The sequence below is a fragment of the Camellia sinensis genome, chromosome 6, assembly GCF_055761805.1.
Source record: "Camellia sinensis isolate YWXY chromosome 6, ASM5576180v1, whole genome shotgun sequence".
Classification (NCBI taxonomy): domain Eukaryota; kingdom Viridiplantae; phylum Streptophyta; class Magnoliopsida; order Ericales; family Theaceae; genus Camellia; species Camellia sinensis.
This window is the reverse complement of record NC_138966.1, coordinates 57,501-64,168: the sequence shown is the minus strand read 5'-3', so window position 1 is coordinate 64,168 and position 6,668 is coordinate 57,501.

Sequence of the window (6,668 nt, the reverse complement as noted above, 5' to 3'; positions counted from 1 at the left end):
GCCCGCATGCCATGCCACGGCCTCGGCCCGCATGACATGCCACGGCCTCGGACCGCATGCCTTGCTACGGCGTCGCCCAACATGCCATGCCACGGCCCCGGCCCGCATGCCTTGCCACCGCGTTGCCCGGCATGCCATGCCACCGCGTTGCCCGGCGTGCCATGCCTTAGCCTTGGCCAACATGTCGTGCCACGGCCTCGGCCCGCATGCCATGCCATGCCACGGCCCGCATGTCTTGCCACGGCGTTGCAAACATGCCATGCCACGGCCTCGGCCCGCATGCCTTGCTACGGCGTCGCCCAACATGCCATGCCACGGCCTCGGTCAGCATGCCATGCCATGGCACCGCCTTGTCCAGCACGCCGTGCCGCAGCGTTGGCCAGCATGCCTTGGCCGGCATGCCATGCCAATGCCTTGGGCCAACATGGCGTGCCACGGGCTGGGCCATGCCGGTCCGTTGCCCGGCATGCCACGGCCGTGGCGGCATGGCAAGCCACGGCCTCGGCCAGCATGCCATGCCCCGGCCTCGCCCAGCATGCCATGGCACGGTCTTGGTCAGCATGCCATGCCATGGCACCGCCTTGTGCAACGTTGGCCAGCATGCCTTGGCCGGCATGCCATGCCAATGCCTTGGGCCAACATGGCGTGCCACGGGCTGGGCGAGCATGGCATGCCACGGGCTGGGCGAGCATGCAACGCCACGGCCTTGGCTAGCAGCAAGGCATGCCACGGCCTCGGCGAGCATGCCATGCCATGCCAAGGCCAAGGCCAAGGCCAAAGCCAAGGCCAAGGCAGTGGGCAAGGCCAAGTCCCTGTGCAAGGCATGGCCAAGGCCAAGGCCATGGCATGCCACCGCCTCGACCGATCTTTTTGAACATGATTCTTTTATAATCTTACCCAAACCGTGCAACACAATTAAAAATGCACTACAATCAATTTTAAATGTCATTCCCTATTTTTTTGCAATTTTTTTGGAGCTTTTCGAATTTTTAAAGCCCTTATTTGGCATAAAAAAATCAAAATAAAATAAAAAAAATGAAAAAAATAATTTAATAATTTCTATAATTACTAGTGAATCATCCTTTAATTATGGGAATTTTTCCATAATTTTTTGACCATTTTTATTAATTTTTATTATTTTTTAAGTATTAATATCGAAATAAATTAAAATAAAATATTTTCGGTAAAAAAATATTTTTTTTAATTTTTTTTATGGTGTATTAAATTATTTCCTACAACTTTCATGTTGAAAGTTTTGGCAAAAAACCATTACTTTTTAAAAAAACCCCATTATGACTCCTCGAACATGCTTGATGTTTCCTCCTGCCAGACTGAAAAGGGCTTAACAGGCTATTATAAGGGGGGGGCACCTCCCTTGCCCAGGGCAAGGCAGTGGCAGGTACGCCCCATGTTGGGCGCGGCCTGGGCTGCGGCCTTGGGTTACATGCACTGCGGCTCGACCGCGGCCTGGGCTGCGGCCTGGGGCGGCTCGGCCGCGGCCTTGGGCGGCCTTGCGCGGCCTTGGGCGGCCTGGGCGCGGCCTTGCGCGGCCTGGGCGCGGCCTTGGGCAGCATGGCGTGGCATCCGCGCGGGCGTGGGCGGCCTGGCATGCGCGCGGCATGGGCAGCACGGCATGGCATGCGCACGGCCTGGGCGGCCTGGCATGCAGCCGGCCTGGCATGCCCGCGGCGTGGGCAGCACGGCATGGCATGCGCACGGCCTGGGCGGCCTGGCATGCAGCCGGCCTGGCATGCCCGCGGCGTGGGCAGCACGGCATGGCATGCGCACGGCCTGGGCGGCCTGGCATGCAGCTGGCCTGGGCAGCACGGCATGGCATGCGCACGGCCTGGGCGGCCTGGCATGCAGCCGGCCAGGGCAGCCTGGCCTGGCATGCCCGCGGCGTGGGCAGCGTGGCCTGTGCGAATACCGCGCGCGTGGTCTTTTGACCACGGTGCGCGTGTTGCGCGCATGGTCGCGCACGCCTTTGCACGCCTTCGCACGCAACGCACGTCTAGTGATAAGAACCGCAGCCAAGGCAGCCCAGCCCCAAGGCCATGGCCAGCAGCATGGCATGCCACGGCCAAGGCAGGCCAGCCAAAGCCAGCAGCATGCCATGCCAAGGCCAAGGCCAGCAGCATGCCATGCCACGGCCAAGGCAGCCCAGCCAAAGCCAGCAGCTTGCCATGCCAAGGCCAAGGCCAGCAGCATGCCATGCCACGGCCAAGGCAGCCCAGCCAAAGCCAGCAGCATGCCATGCCAAGGCCAAGGCCAGCAGCATGCCATGCCACGGCCAAGGCAGCCCAGCCAAAGCCAGCAGCATGCCATGCCAAGGCCAAGGCCAGCAGCATGCCATGCCACGGCCAAGGCAGCCCAGCCAAAGCCAGCAGCATGCCATGCCAAGGCCTAGGCCAGCAGCATGCCATGCCACGGCCAAGGCAGGCCTGCCAAAGCCAGCAGCATGCCATGCCAAGGCCAAGGCCAGCAGCATGCCATGCCACGGCCAAGGCAGCCCAGCCAAAGCCAGCAGCATGCCATGCCAAGGCCTAGGCCAGCAGCATGCCATGCCACGGCCAAGGCAGCCCAGCCAAAGCCAGCAGCATGCCATGCCAAGGCCAAGGCCAGCAGAATGCCATGCCACGGCCAAGGCAGGCCAGCCAAAGCCAGCAGCATGCCATGCCAAGGCCAAGGCCAGCAGCATGCCATGCCACGGCCAAGGCAGCGCAGCCAAAGCCAGCAGCATGCCATGCCAAGGCCTAGGCCAGCAGCATGCCATGCCACGGCCAAGGCAGGCCAGCCAAAGCCAGCAGCATGCCATGCCAAGGCCAAGGCCAGCAGCATGCCATGGCACGGCCAAGGCAGCCCAGCCAAAGCCAGCAGCATGCCAGGCCAAGGCCTTGGCCAGCAGCATGCCATGCCACGGCCAAGGCAGGCCTGCCAAAGCCAGCAGCATGCCATGTCAAGGCCAAGGCCAGCAGCATGCCATGCCACGGCCAAGGCAGGCCAGCCAAAGCCAGCAGCATGCCATGCCATGGCCTAGGCCAGCAGCATGCCATGCCACGGCCAAGGCAGGCCAGCCAAAGCCAGCAGCATGCCATGCCAAGGCCTAGGCCAGCAGCATGCCATGCCACGGCCAAGGCAGGCCAGCCAAAGCCAGCAGCATGCCATGCCAAGGCCAAGGCCAGCAGCATGCCATGCCACGGCCAACGCAGCCCAGCCAAAGCCGGCGGCATGCCATGCCAAGGCCAAGGCCAGCAGCATGCCATGCCACGACCAAGGCTGCCAGCCAAAGCCAGCAGCATGCCATGCCAAGGCCTAGGCCAGCAGCATGCCATGCCACGGCCAAGGCAGCCCAGCCAAAGCCAGCAGCATGCCATGCCAAGGCCTAGGCCAGCAGCATGCCATGCCACGGCCAAGGCAGCCCAGCCAAAGCCAGCAGCATGCCATGCCAAGGCCAAGGCCAGCAGCATGCCATGCCACGGCCAAGGCAGCCCAGCCAAAGCCAGCAGCATGCCATGCCAAGGCCAAGGCCAGCAGCATGCCATGCCACGGCCAAGGCAGCCCAGCCAAAGCCGCCAGCATGCCATGCCAAGGCCAAGGCCAAGGCCAGCAGCATGCCATGCCACGGCCAAGGCCAAGGCCAAGGCAGCCCATCCGAAGCCAGCAACATTCCATGGCAAGGCCAACGCAGCCCAGCCAAAGCCGGCGGCATGCCATGCCAAGGCCAAGGCCAGCCGCATGTCTTGCCACGGCCTTGTCCCGCAGCGTGGCGTGCCTTTGCCTTGGGCTAGAACATCGCATGCCACGCCCTTGGCAAGCAATCCTGTCCCTCGTGTAATTGCCATTTGGTTTGGCTTTGACTTACGTATATGTTGCCCTGCGAAATGCTTGTCCCTCGGGTAATAGCCGTTTGGTTGCCTTTGACTTGCGAACCCGTTGCTAGTGCTTTCCCCAGTGGAAGCTTTGTTGGGAAAAGTATGTCCCTCGGAAGTTGCCTGTTGCGTTTGTTATTTGCATTCGAGCTATCCGATGCTTGCTGGGTTTCTCTAAGAGTTTTTGCACGTTCGTCGGGCTTTTTAATTATTTATTTACTCATAAAAATTATAATAAAATAAATTAAAAATAAAAAAATAATTAAAAAAATTACTATAATTACTAGTGCCTCATCTTATAATTGTTGGAATTTTTCTAGAATTTTTTGAGTATTTTTAGTAATTTTTATTATTTTTTAAGTATTAAAATTGAAATAAATTAAAATAAAATATTCCGGTGGCCAAATATTTTTTTATAATTTTTTTTATGGTGTATTAAATTATTTCATACAACTTTCATGTTGAAAGTTTTGGCAAAAAACCATTACTTTTTAAAAAAACCCCATTATGACTCCTCGAACATGCTTGATGTTTCCTCCTGCCAGATTGAAAAGGGCTTAACAGGCTATTATAAGGGGGGGGCACCTCCCTTAAGGCTGGCCAGCATGGCCAGGCCACAGGCCACGCCTATGCCTAGGCGGGCGCTTGGCACATGCCATCGCTTGGCTTGTGGCATTGGCTTGTGGCATCGAAACTACATAGCCAAGCACGGGATGCGTCGAGTGGCGGCCCGCGGCGGTGGCGGTGGCACGTTGGCCTAGGCCAGCATGCCATGCCACAGCCTTGGCCAGCAACATGGCATGCCAAAGCCTTGGCCAGCAGCATGCCATGCCTTGGCCTTGGCAAGCATGTCATGCCACGGCCTTGGCCAGCAGCATGCCATGCCACGGCCTTGGCCAGCAGCATGCCATGCCCCGGCCTTGGCCAGCAGCATGCCATGCCACGGCCTTGGCCAGCAGCATGCCATGCCACAGCCTTGGCCAGCAGCATGCCATGCCACAGCCTTGGCCAGCAACATGGCATGCCAAAGCCTTGGCCAGCAGCATGCCATGCCTTGGCCTTGGCAAGCATGTCATGCCACGGCCTTGGCCAGCAGCATGCCATGCCACGGCCTTGGCCAGCAGCATGCCATGCCCCGGCCTTGGCCAGCAGCATGCCATGCCACGGCCTTGGCCAGCAGCATGCCATGCCACCGCCTTGGCCAGCAGCATGCCATGCCACAGCCTTGGCCAGCAACATGGCATGCCAAAGCCTTGGCCAGCAGCATGCCATGCCTTGGCCTTGGCAAACATGTCATGCCACGGCCTTGGCCAGCAGCATGCCATGCCACGGCCTTGGCCAGCAGCATGCCATGCCACGGCCTTGGCCAGCAGCATGCCATGCCCCGGCCTTGGCCAGCAGCATGCCATGCCACGGCCTTGGCCAGCAGCATGCCATGCCACAGCCTTGGCCAGCAGCATGCCATGCCACAGCCTTGGCCAGCAACATGGCATGCCAAAGCCTTGGCCAGCAACATGGCATGCCAAAGCCTTGGCCAGCAGCATGCCATGCCTTGGCCTTGGCAAGCATGTCATGCCACGGCCTTGGCCAGCAGCATGCCATGCCACGGCCTTGGCCAGCAGCATGCCATGCCCCGGCCTTGGCCAGCAGCATGCCATGCCACGGCCTTGGCCAGCAGCATGCCATGCCCCGGCCTTGGCCAGCATGTCATGCCACGGCCTTGGCCAGCAGCATGCCATGCCACGGCCTTGGCCAGCAACATGGCATGCCGCGGCCTTGGCCGGCAGCATGCCATGCCGCGGCCTTGGCCGGCAGCATGCCATGCCGCGGCCTTTGCCGGCAGCATGCCATGCCGCGGCCTTTGCCGGCAGCATGCCATGCCGCGGCCTTTGCCAGCAGCATGGCAAGCCCAAGCCTTGGTCAGCAGCAGCATGCCATGCCAATGCCTTGGCCAGCAGCATGCCTTGCCACGGCCTCGTCCAGCAGCATGGCATGCCACGCCACGGCCTCGGCCATCAGCATGCCTTGCCACGGCCTCGGCCATCAGCATGCCTTGCCACGGCCTTGTCCAGCAGCATGGCATGCCCGGCCTTGGCCAGCAGCATGTCATGCCACGGCCTTGGCAAGCATGCCAAGCCACGGCCTTGGCAAGCATGCCATGTCCCTCGGGTAATTGTACAAGTTGCCTTGCGAAATGCATGTCCCTCGGTTAAATTGCCATTTGGTTGGCTTTGGCGTGCGAACGAGTTGCCTGTGCTTTCCTTGTGGAAGCTTGTTGCGAGAAGTATGTCCCTCGAAAGTTGCCTGTTGCGTTTGTTATTTGCATTCGCGCTAACCGGTGCTTGCTCGGCCTCTCTAAATGTTTTCGCGCGTTCGTCGGGCTTCTTGGTCCTTCGGGGGGTGATTCGTTTTGGGGGGCTGGTGCACAGTGTACGTCGTGGCGCGTGAGTTGTGTTCGGTTTGTGCGAGTTGGACGGATCCCTGCCTGTGCAGCGAACTCCACTGGTGCATTCCTCCATGTCCCTCGGGTTGTCTTCGACTCGCCTTCGGGTTGCTTGCGCTTCCCTAGTGGAAGGTGCCTTGCGAAAAGCGTGTCCCTCGGGTAATTGCCATTTGGTTGGCTTTGACGTTCGAACGAGTTGCCTATGCTTTCCTAGTGGAAGCTTGTTGCGAAAAGTATGTCCCTCGAAAGTTGCCTGTTGCGTTTGTTATTCGCATTCGCGCTAACCGGTGCTTGCTCGGCCTCTCTAAATGTTTTCGCGCGTTCGTCGGGCTTTTTAGTCCTTCGGGGGGTGATTC